Below are 12,306 nucleotides of genomic sequence, written 5' to 3' on the forward strand. Positions count from 1 at the left end.
CTTAGACAATCACTTTGCCTTCTTCCATTTCTTTTTCTTGGGGATGGTTTTAGTCACCACTTCTTGTACAATTTTACAAACCTCCATCCATAGTTGTTCAGGCATTCTGCCTACCAGACTTAGTCCCTTGAATCTATCTGTCACCTCTACTGTATGACATAAGGGATTTTTAGGTCATACCTCAGTGGCCTCGTGGTTTTCCCTACTTTCTTCAATATAAGTCTGAATTTTGCAGTAAAGAGCTCATGGTCTGAGCCACAGTCAGCTCCTGGTCTTGTTTTTGCTGACTGCATACAGCTTCTCCATCTTTAGCTACAAAGAATAGAATCAATCTGATTTTGGTATTGACCATCTGGTGATGTCCATGTGTAGGGTCATCTCTTCTGTTGTTGGAAGAGGGTGTTTGCTATAACCAGTGTGTTCTCTTGGCAAAACTCTGTTAGCTTTTGACCTGCTTCTTTTTGTACACCAAGACCAAACTTGCCTATTACTCCAGGTATCTCTTGACTTCCTAATTTTGCATTCCAGTCCCCTGTGATGAAAAGGACATATTTCTTTGGTGTTAGTTCTAGGAGGTCTTGTGATTCTTTGTAGAATCGTTCTACTTCAGCTTCAACATTAGTGGTTGGGATATAGATTTGGATACGGCGGATGTCAACGGCCATGGGATCCAGGAGTGGCTCTGGGAGCTTGTCCAGTGCGTCCGGCGGCAGCTGGGTGGCTCACAGGATTGACACCGTATGCCTTCTCACCCCTGCTCCTGGCTGAGTCATGCGTTCTGGGCCTCCGTGTATTTGGCTCCGGTGTCAGCATCCCTAGATGCTCCGGGTGCAGGCAGTGCTGTGCATGGGTGTGGCTGCTTGGTGTGGGTAGGCTCAGGGGGCAGCTGCAGGCCAGCTGGATGGCGGCAATTTTCTGGAAGACAAACAGTAGCTCAGCAAGGTGTCCCAGTACAACCAAGAGGCCGGACAGTGGAACCACTTCAGAGACTATGATTATTTCTGCACTTGGAGTCCAGGAAAGACTTCTATCAGGCTAAAGGATGAAATGTAGTCACCACGAAGTGTGCATTGTTCAAGGTTCTCAGACCGCAGTCTGCAGTTGATCATCAGAGGCTCATGCACAGTATGAAAGATTTGGGACTTGGGCATAAGCCCTGGAAGGGGCCCCCTCCATCCACCTGCAAGCAGTGCCATGGGCCATCTGTGGTTCAGATGGACAAACATACCCTTCTTAGTGCAAACTAGAATACCAAGCATGTGTCTTAGGAAAACAGATCTCAGTAAGTGTGAAGGTCGTTGCCCATGTCCCTCAGATACAACCATGAGTTCAAGCAGGAATATGAAGACAGAGTCCACTTATAAGGGTGGCCAGTGTAGAGGAGAGGCCTGTGTGCCCTCCGCTCCTAGGTGCCATCAAACATCTCCTCCAGCCTTTCTCAGATCCCCTTCCAGGGGGACTCCAGCAGGGCCTCTGCCTTGGCTCCCTAGCAGCACATTGACCAAAATTCAATGGCCAGTGAAGGTTTATACACTAAAGAAGGACCAGCAGTGGGACAACCAGGGCACCAGGCATGTCATCCAGCTATGTGGAGCTACTGAAGGGCCTGTCTTCCTAGGCAGGGTTTGACAAAATGTGGTCTACTGGAGAAGGGAATGGCAAACCACTCCAGTATGGAGTGGTTCTGGAGTTCACCAGAAACAGTATGAAAAGGCAAAAAAAAAATTGATACCAGAAGATGAGCCACCCAGGGAGGAAGGTGTCCAATATGCTACTGGAGAAGAGCTGAGAAATAGCTCCAGAAGGAATGTAGAAGCTGAGCCAAAGCAGAAATGACATGAAGTTATGGTTGTGTCTGGTGGTGAAAGTAAAGTCTGATGCTGTAAAGAACAATATTACATAGGAACCTGTAATGTTAGGTCCAAGAATCAAGGTAAATTGGATGTGGTCAAACAGGAGACAGCAAGAGTGAACATCGACATTTTAGGAATCAGTGAACTAAAATGGACAGGAATGGGTGAATTTAATTCAGATGACCATTATATCTACTACTGTGGACAAGAATCTCTTAGAAGGAATGGAGTCAACAAAAGAGTCCAAAATGCAGTACTTGGGTGCTTGATTCTACTTGTGTGTTAACAGTCCCATAAAAACTGTAATATTAAATCACCCAGTTATTAGTCAGTGCCTAGTCAGAAAAGCAGAAGTGCTCTGGGCAGTTCAGATAAAGGGAATAAAATCCAAAGAGGCCAAAATGGGCATTTGATGGTACCCAGAGCTCACAAGAGTTGTAGTACTGAGGCTATGCTATTGAGACCCTTCTGTATTTGTTGATACTTCTAGGAGCTGAGAATTTGCACTCTTACTGAAGCTGAAAGAACATGGAAGCCCACGGTTCCACTGGTGTTACTGGAGTAATCAGGACTTCTGGGGCTTATGGTTGCCTGTTGCCACCGATCCAGATGCAGAAAATGGTAAAAACACCTTCTCTCTTCTTTTGCCTAGTCTTTCTCTAGGCCTGCGTTTGGTGCAATATCACTGGAAACTACCTGGCAAGGGAACCTAGAAAATCTAGTTTGCCGATTTCCGGCACCCTGTAATATAAAGAATGTTAAAAGGCATGAATGAAAACTAAAAATCAGCTTTCCCAAGGAGTGATATCATATTATTGACTTGATCATCTTCTTACTTTTAGAGGCTTCTTTTCTTGTAAATTGTGTTGTAATTCAGAGCCATCACTGAGCAACTGGATTTCCATCTCTCCTGTACTTAAGCAGAAAAGAGATTCATTGGAAAGATAATTGGGTGCTAACAGAAGTGAAGGGAAAGCTGGAACTGGAAAACAGAAACTGATGGGTTAGGGTAAGGGTAGGAACTCTGCTAAGCACTCCCGTTTAGAGGAATTCATTGTATCCATTTTTCATTTTTAAATCTCTACTGAAGATTCAAAGTTCAAGAAAAGATAATTAAGTTGATCAGTCTTTGAAAGGATGGCAACTTCATTGTCATTGTTATTCAGTCACCCAGTCATGTCTGCCTCTTTGCGACCCCATGGACTGTAGCACACCAGGCCTCTCTGTCCCTCACCATCTCCCAAAGTTTGCCCAAGTTCATGTCCATTGCATCGGTGATGCCATCCAGCCATCTTATCCTCTGACACCCTCTTCTCCTGCCCTCAATCTTTCTAAGCATCAGGGACTTTTCCAATGAGTCAGCTCTTTGCATCAGATGACCAAAATACTGGGGTTTAAGCTTCAACATCAGTCCTTCCAACAAGTATTCAGGGTTGATTTTCCTCAAGATTGATTGGTTTGATCTCCTTGCTCTTCAGCGGAATTTCAGGAATCTTCTCCAGCACCACAACTCAAAAAAATCAATTCTTTGGCGCTCTGTCTTCTTTATGGTCCAGCTCTCACAAGTGTACCTCACCACTGGGAAGACCACAGCCTTCACTATACAGACCTTTGTCGGCAGAGTAATGTCTCTGCTTTTCAGCATACTGTCTAGGTTTGTCATAGCTTTCCTGCCAAGAAGCAGTCATCTTCTGATTTCATGGCTGCAGTTACCATTTGCAGTGATTTTAGAGCCCAAGAAGAGGAAATCTGTCACTACTTCCACCTTTTCCACTTCTATTTGCCATGAAGTAGTGGGGCCACTTTTACTCTTCTCCTTCACCCTCATCAAGAGGCTCTTTAGTTCGTCTTTGCTTTAGTTCCTCCTTTGCAACTTCATTAGGAAAGGTAATCTTCCCAAAGTAAAATAGGGAGCTCTCACTCAGATATAGAAATGGCTCTTGGACAGAAAATATAAACCAAACAAACATGGAGACAAATAATACGAGCTATGCTTGCAGGTCGCATTCCCAGGTATTTTCTCTAGTGTTTTCCCTACAGCCTGATTCTATTGTTGAGTCCTCTGGGATGATGATTCCATTTCACCTCCCTGAAAATCGCAACCCCATCTCTAATTGGAATTTCTTTCTTAGAAATTTTTGTTTGAACACAAAAAGAAGTATTAATGAATTTTGCTTCTCTTTTTTGACCTGGTGAACCTTTATTCATATGCTTTTCACCCGGGACAGCTTCCCAAGTGACCCTCCCACCCTTATATTGTCTCTTCCAGTTTCCCTGAGAAGTGAATAAAAGGCCATGAGATTCTCTTCCCGTTCTGTCTACTCCTTTCCTTTCTTTCTTCCTCTCAAGAAATGTTTTCTGGGCCCACTCCATTCTTCTGTCTGGTTTAACCCTCCATAGTAAATATCATCATGACTTCCATTTGTTGGGTACCTACTGTGTTCCTGAGGCTTTATACATATTATTTCATTTAATTGACACAGGACCCCAGTGAAATTATCATTACACAGATAGAAAAATTAAGGCTCATAGAGTTTAAGTGGCTGATCCAAGGTCACAAATCTGCTTAGTAGTGAAGCTCAAAGTTGAGTCCAAGATTGCCTAATTGCAAAACTTATGGTTTTTTTCATAGAACTGTGGGGCCTGTGCTGCCTATTAGAAGAGAGGTAAGAAAGAGATTAGATACTCAGGCATCTTGCCAAGTCTTTGTTTTGAAAGAATGCTTTAAAACATAACAAAAGAATAGTTCATTATAAACAGAATGAAAATCAGGAAATCCCCGTCATTATCAGATTGATTTAATTTCAACCTTTCAAGATGAAATATACACAGTGACCTTTATATTTCCTGATATTTAGGAATTTAGCCTTCGGCTTGCCAATAGGAAATAGAAAAAAAAAAAATGAAAGGTTTCAAGAAATTATTCTGCAGTTTTATTCAGAGGCATGGTGCCTGCTCCCTGAGAAAAGCATTTAGTCAGGTTTGGTTTAGAGGTAGTACCCTATACTGATTAGGAGAAATTATTTGTGAACCAAATAGTGTAAATAATCATTTACACTATTGATGTAAATGTACAGAACACATTATTCCAAGAACTATATTACCTGCAGTTGTGAAGGCAGCTGCTTTCATTTGGGAACAGCTTGCCATTAACCATGTGTTTTAATCAGCTCTTTGGATTTCTATCAACTCTGAGGGACATGGAGTTCAGAGAAAGGGCTCACATTTACTGAGTATCTGCCGTGTTCCAAGCTCAGTCATAAATGCTTTAATTTATCTCATATCATTTGATATAGACTGTTATGAAGTAAGTGCTATTATTATCCCTGTCTTCAAAGAAAGAAAAACTCAAGAGTTGAACTCTAAATTCTGGCTATTCCTTTGCTCTTTGGAGAGACTCAAAATACAGGGAGGTCAGGATTGTGTGATATCATGGAAAGATAACAAAAGATAGCTTGACTGGGTCCATCATCCTCCAGCTCCCCGAGAAGAGTGAGCCAGGGCATAGTTTAGAGTTAGGGGGGCAGGGAGGGCAATGTGGAGGCCAGAGGAGAGTAGGAATGATGGGACTGACTCTAAATTTTGGTGCTCCATTGTAATCTGCTATATCTACTTTATTCAGTAAGTTTAAGAAGGGTATTGCTAGATTCATAGACAAATATATTGTTAGGGAATTTCTCTAAAGAATACCAAAAGGTCAGCTTTAAGAAAGGACCATTGTAGGCTTTAGTCTCAGACCATCTCTTCTTCCTCTGTATTTTCCCAAGACCATTTTATCCATGTCCTTGGCTACAAATACCTTTTATAAATCAGTGACTCTCAAATCTATACAGCAATCCAGACCTCTCCCCTAAATTTCTTTTCACATATCCAACTCCCTTGTGCAGATCTAACTTGGATGACCCACAGACCTCAAATGGAAATATCTCCCTGCTGCTCTTCTCTTGCTCCTTGTTTCACATTCACATAGTGAAGGACAGCACTCTCCACTCAGTTGTCCAAATGAGAAAACTAAGCAACTTCCTTGGCTTTATGTTTTCCCTTACTGCTTTTCATCCACTTCACTCAGAATCTAGTTAATAACTGAACCTGTCAACTCTGTCTTCCAATTATCTCTGGAATCCACATGCTTCTGTCTGTTGGGAGCTCAAGTGAGCCAGAGAACGTTTAGCTGTCAGGTGTTGGAGTAGCTGATTAACAATGAGCTGAAAGTAACAGTCAAGTCTTTAATCACTTAACTACAATGGTACAAGGAAGAGGATAAAAACAAACTAAGTGTTGACACCCTCCATTTCATTTTCTGCTGTGGAATTATGAACAGATGAAGCTGACCCACTGTTGAGTGAACTCCAAACAATTTTACGAACCGTGGAGCCAAAGGAGAGGAAGATGGAGAAGGGCTAGAAGTGGAAAAATACTGAGTACTGTGTTGGAATGGGAAAAGCATTTTCTAGGGTCCCTGATAAGGAGACCTCCTAATGGAGATATCTGGACAAGGAATACAGAGTATGTAAGAGTATGGCTGCAACTCTCTTTAGAGACTGCAGTGCATTGGCTAGTGTGGGAGAGAGGCTTTTCCCTATGCTGCCTGCCTGGTAAAGCCTTTGTAATTGCCTATTGTAGGACCTGAAAAGTCACAAATAGGATTTTGGCAAGAAGCTGGACTCCTCATTCCCTATCCCTTGTTCTGCAACCTTAGCCCAAGCCACTGTCCTCTCTTACCTCTGAAACAGCCTCCTTACTCATCTCCTTGAAGACAGGCTTTCCATCCTCTGGGTTGTTTTCCATAATGCTGCCTAAAGGATCTTTGTAAAATAGAAATATGATCTAATCATTCTTTTATCAGTCAGATTCTCTAAAGGAAATAGACTTTAACTTAGATGGTTCAGATGAAAACTTTCCATAGAAAAGTTTCTTACAGAGATGTGAGCAAAATTAAGAAGACTAGGAACAGGGAAGTTATATCCATCTTTAAGGCCTGTAGGGTCAAGAAATAGTTACTCTGTGAGAGCTGGAGACCCAGGAGAGATAAATAGTTCCTGACAGAGATACAGCACTGAAGCAAGAGGGCATGAGGCATAGACAACTCATTGGCCAAACCGAACCAAAAGCCAGCAGGCAAAAGAAACTGGGTGGTGGACCCTGTGGGGATCAGCTTTCCATGGCAAGATCAAGGCAAAGAGTGGGTTTTCATATAAGGGAAACAGAGAAAAACCAACACAATACCCCTGCTTAAACCTTACCAATGTCTTCACTGTGCTTATAGGATAAAGCCCAAGATCCTTGATATGGTTCTAGCTGTTTCCTGATCTAGACTGGGTCTTCTTCGCCAATTTTATCATATATTTCCCTCTCTTCCTGCTCTATACTTCACTCACATCAACTTTGGGTCTTTCATATCCAGGCCTTTGTAAGGACTATTCTCTCTTTCAGAAATGTTTTCTCCAAACACTCTACCTTTTTCTTCAGTTTTATTGAAATATAATTGACATAAAACACTGTGTAAATTAAAGTTGTATGGCATAATGATTTGACTTACATGCATTATGAAATGATTATCACAGTAAGTTTAGAACCTATATCATTTCATAGAGATGCCAAACTTAAAGAAAAAATTCCTTATAATTAGAATTCTTAGCATTTACTCCCTTAGCAACTTTCATATATAAAATGCAATTACATTTATCATGTTGTATACTACAATCAGTCACTCTCACTTTAATCTAGATGCAGTGAACTCACTTTTTCAATCTCATTAAATGTCACTTCCTGCAATAATTCTATTCTTACATGACCCTGATTGGGTTTAGTGCTTTCTCATGGGTTCCCATATCCTACTTTCACATCAAAACCTTAAGTGAACTTCCTGTCACTCCCACTATACTGTAAGCTTTAGGGAGCACAGATTTTATCTATCATGTTCTCTATTGTATCCTTGGTGTGCCTGGTACTGGTAAGTACTTACTGAATGAATAAGCATTTAATAGATTTCATGTACTTGTCATTCACTACCTTTTCCATTGATTTCTTTTTGTATCTGTTTTACGTAAAGAGTTTATTAGGAGAGGCTGCTAGATTTTATCAGTGTCTTTTCAGCAAGTGTTCATATGGTCATATGGTTTTTCTCTTTAATTTTCTGTTGTAATAAATAATTGATTTTAGACCATACACTTGGATTCCTAAAATTTTTACCATCTAGTAATAATACATGTAATTCATTTTATTAGATGTTAAATTTTGTTTGCTGATAACTTACTTAGAATTTTTATATCTAGATTCATTAGTGAAAGTGGCCTGAAAGTTTTGCTTTTTCATGCTGTATTTGGTTTCAGCCAAAGGATTATCCTGGCTTATAAAATAAATAGAGGAGCTTAAATGCATCAGAATTACCTGTTATTTAAGAGTTAGAGCACAGTTATGAAACATCGATCCTTGTTTTAGTGGCTTTAATTAATCACCTACATTAGTTTCCTATTGCTACTGTAACAAAGTAGCACAAAATTAGTAAAACAACACAAATTGATTCTTTCATAGTTCTGGAGGTCGAATAAGCAAAATCAGCTTACTGGCTAAAGTCATCAGGGCTGCACCTCCTCTGAGGGCTCTAGATAAGAATCTAGTTCCTTGTCTTTTCCAGCTTCTGGAGGCCACCTACATTTTTTGGCTCCTGGTCTTTTCCTGCATCTTCAAGCTAGTAGTGTAGCATCTTCAAATTTCTGCTTCCCAGTCACACTGTCTTCATTTATGGTCAGATCGCCCTCTACCTCCATCTTATAAAGATATTTGTTATTACATCTGGGGCAACCCAGATAAAAAAATAAAATGCTGAAGTTACACCTGCAAAAATCTCTTTGCTACAAAGGGTAATGTTCACAAATTCCAGGTAATAGAACCTGAGTATACTTGAGGGTCATTACTTATCCTACTACTCTTCTTATTATATACAAACCCTTGAGATTGCAGGAGGAGAAGGGGACGACAGAGCATGAGATGGTTGGTTGACATCACCGACTCAATGGACATGAGTTTGAGTAAACTCCAGGAGTTGGCAATGGACAGGGAGGCCTGGCATGCTGAAATACAGGGGGTCACAAAGAGTTGGACACGACTGAGTGACTGAACTCAACTGAGATTGCATCATTTGGACCAACCAGATAATGCAGGATAATTTCTTTATCTTCCAAACATAATCCTTTGACCATATAAAACAACTCATTCACAGATTCAGGGACTAGCACACAGACCTCTTTGGGGATCATTATTCAGTCTACCATATTACCTTTCAAATCTTTCCTATGGAAATTTGTCTTTTTATGTTTTATACTTCTTTAGGTCAGGTCTAGCCATTTCCATTGTGGAAGGAAATAATCAATTTCTCTTTACTCCTAAAATGTGTTCCTGTAGATTTGTATAAAATATTATCATATATTTATTTATTTTTAATTAATTTATTTATTTGAATTTGGGAATGATTACTTTATAATATTGTGATGGCCACAGGTAAATCCCTTTTCATTGTTTTTTTACAATATTTTGCTAGAATTAGGTTTGTGAAGGATGTTTTTACTGATCTTTTCAAAGGAGTAGCTTTTAAATCAACATTTTCTTTCTGCATTTTTTTTTCTGTTTAACCCATCAATTTTAGGTTATATTTTATTTTCCTAGTTTGAGTACTCATTTGTTCTAAATTTTTGTCAAGTTTTTAATTTTTCTTCACAATTTGGAAATGCTGCTAAAATGTTTATACATTTCCTGTCTTACTAAACAAATAAGCCTAACAACCATTCTCATAGTTAAAATTCATTATTAAAAGCAGCAGTTCTAATTCAGCAATGAAAAAATACCCTTGAGGTAGGCAAAATCATTACTCCTAAACTAAGTGGATCAATATTGACTTCTGTTCTTCCTAATTTTTAAGATCATCTTTATATTATATATTTCTGATTTTATTGGATTATAATGTGTCTGGTTTTAAAAGCCTTTGTTGTTTTATTTTTTAATTTTTTCCACCAAATATTAATTTTTATAAATGAATAATACTCAGGTAAAATACATGTTGTCAATTCTAAATATATAGGTTCTATATGTATCTATTAAGTCAAGTTTTATTGACATGTTAAATTTTCTGTATTATTAGTTATTCATTGTTTAGAAAATTAATCCTTGAAGAAGTATATTAATATACATGATAGTTATATTGCTATTAGTGTTTTCTTTGTTTATAACAGTTTTTGCTGCATGCAGATTTATTTATTTATTTTTGAATCTGCCATGGGTGTACATGTGTTCCCCATCCTGAATCCCCCTCCCAGTTCCCTCCCAATCCCACCCCAGTGCACCAGCCCCTAGAACCCTGTCTCATGCATCGAACCTGGACTGGCGATTCATTCCACGTATGATAATTTACATGTTTCAATGCCATTCTCCCAAATCATCCCACTCTCGCCCTCTCCCACAGAGTCCAAAAGGCTGTTCTATACATCTGTGTCTCTTTTGCTATCTCGCATACAGGGTTGTTGTTACCATCTTTCTAAATTCCATATATATGCGTTAGTATACTGTATTGGTGTTTTTCTTTCTGGCTTATTTCACTCTGTATAATAGGCTCCAGTTTCATCCACCTCATTAGAACTGATTCAAATGTATTCTTTTTAATGTCTGAGTAATATTCCATCGTGTATATGTACCACAGCTTTCTTATCCATTCATCTGCCGATGGACATCTAGGTTGCTTCCATGTCTTGGCTATTATAAACAGTGCTGTGATGAACATTGGGGTACACGTGTCTCTTTCAATTCTGGTTTCCTCGGTGTGCATGCCCAGCAGTGGGATTGCTGGGTCATATGGCAGTTCTATTTCCAATTTTTTAAGGAATCTCCACACTGTTCTCCATAGTGGCTGTACTAGTTTGCATTCCCACCAACAGTGTAAGAGGGTTCCCTTTTCTCCACACCCTCTCCAGCATTTATTGCTTGTAGTCTTTTGGATAGCAGCCATTCTGACTGGCATGAAATGGTACCTCATTGTGGTTTTGATTTGTATTTCTCTGATAATGAGTGATGTTGAGCATCTTTTCATGTGTTTGTTAGCCATCTGTATGTCTTCTTTGGAGAAATGTCTATTTAGTTCTTTGGCCCATTTTTTGATTGGGTTGCTTAATTTTCTGGAATTGAGCTGCAAGAGTTGCTTGTATATTTTTGAGATTAATTCTTTGTCAGTTGCTTTGTTTGTTATTTTCTCCCATTCTGAAGGCTGTCTTTTCATCTTGTTTATAGTTTCCTTTGTTGTACAAAAGCTTTTAAGTTTAATTAGGTCCCATTTGTTTATTTTTGCTTTTATTTCCAATACTCTGGGAAGTGCATGCAGATTTATGAGAGTTGTATTTACTTTGTAAATTATACCTTTTAAAATAACTTAGTGCTCTTTTTCATGTGCAATTCTTTTCATCTTAAATTCAATTTTAACTAATATTAATATTGATATTCCCACTTTCTTTTTTGCTTAAAATTACCTACTGTCTTGCTGTTTATTCATTATCAAGCTTGATCATTTTGTTTTAAATGTTAATTGTAAGCACAGTATATCTCGTTCCTTTAAACAGATCTTTTATTTTTGATGTACAATATTATATCCGTTTCAGGTATGTAAGGTATTCAGTATTTTTATACATTACAAAATGATAATCATGAAAAATCTAGTTACCATCTGTTACCATATGAAGTTATCAACAATATTATTGACTATGTTTCCAATTCTGTACATTATATCTTCATGATTTTCAATTTTATAACTAGAAGTTTGCACCTCTTAATCTCCCTCAACTATTTCACTCATCCCACTACCTCTCTCCCCTCTGGAAATCACCAGTTTGTTTTCTGTATTTTTGAGTACGTTTTATTTTGTTATGTTTGTTCATTTGTTTTGTTTTGTTTTTAGCTTCCACATATACGTAAGTAAGTAAGTTACACAGCCTTGTCTAACTCAATGAAACTATAAGCCAAGGCATGTAGGGCCACCAAGACAGATGGGTCATGGTGGAGAGTTCTGACAAAACGTGATCCACTAGAGAAGGGAATGGCAAACCACTTCAGTATTTTTGCCTTGAGAACCGCATTAACAGCATGAAAAGACAAAAAGATGGGACACTGAAAGATGAACACCCCAGGTTGGTAGGTGACCAATATGCTATGGGAGATCAGTGGAGAAATAACTGCAAAAAGAATGAAGAGATGGAGTGAAAGCAGAAACACCCAGTTATGGATGTGACAAGTGGTGGAAGTAAAGCTTGATGATATAAAGAGCAATATTGCATAAGAACCTGAAATGTTAGGTCCACAAATCAAGGCAAATTGGAAGTGGTCAAACAGGAGATGGCAAGAGTGAACATTGACATTTTAGGAATCAGTGAACTAAAATGAACTGAAATGGGTGAATTTAACTCAGATGACCATT

General features: G+C 38.9%; 1 pseudogene; it reads left to right on the top strand.

Moving 5' to 3' along the window:
• The first annotated feature begins 819 nt into the window (after window positions 1-819).
• On the top strand, window positions 820-1,629 carry LOC112583491 (annotated as a pseudogene).
• The last annotated feature ends 10,677 nt before the right edge of the window (window positions 1,630-12,306 follow it).

The sequence above is a fragment of the Bubalus bubalis genome, chromosome 3, assembly GCF_019923935.1.
Source record: "Bubalus bubalis isolate 160015118507 breed Murrah chromosome 3, NDDB_SH_1, whole genome shotgun sequence".
NCBI classification, from domain to species: domain Eukaryota; kingdom Metazoa; phylum Chordata; class Mammalia; order Artiodactyla; family Bovidae; genus Bubalus; species Bubalus bubalis.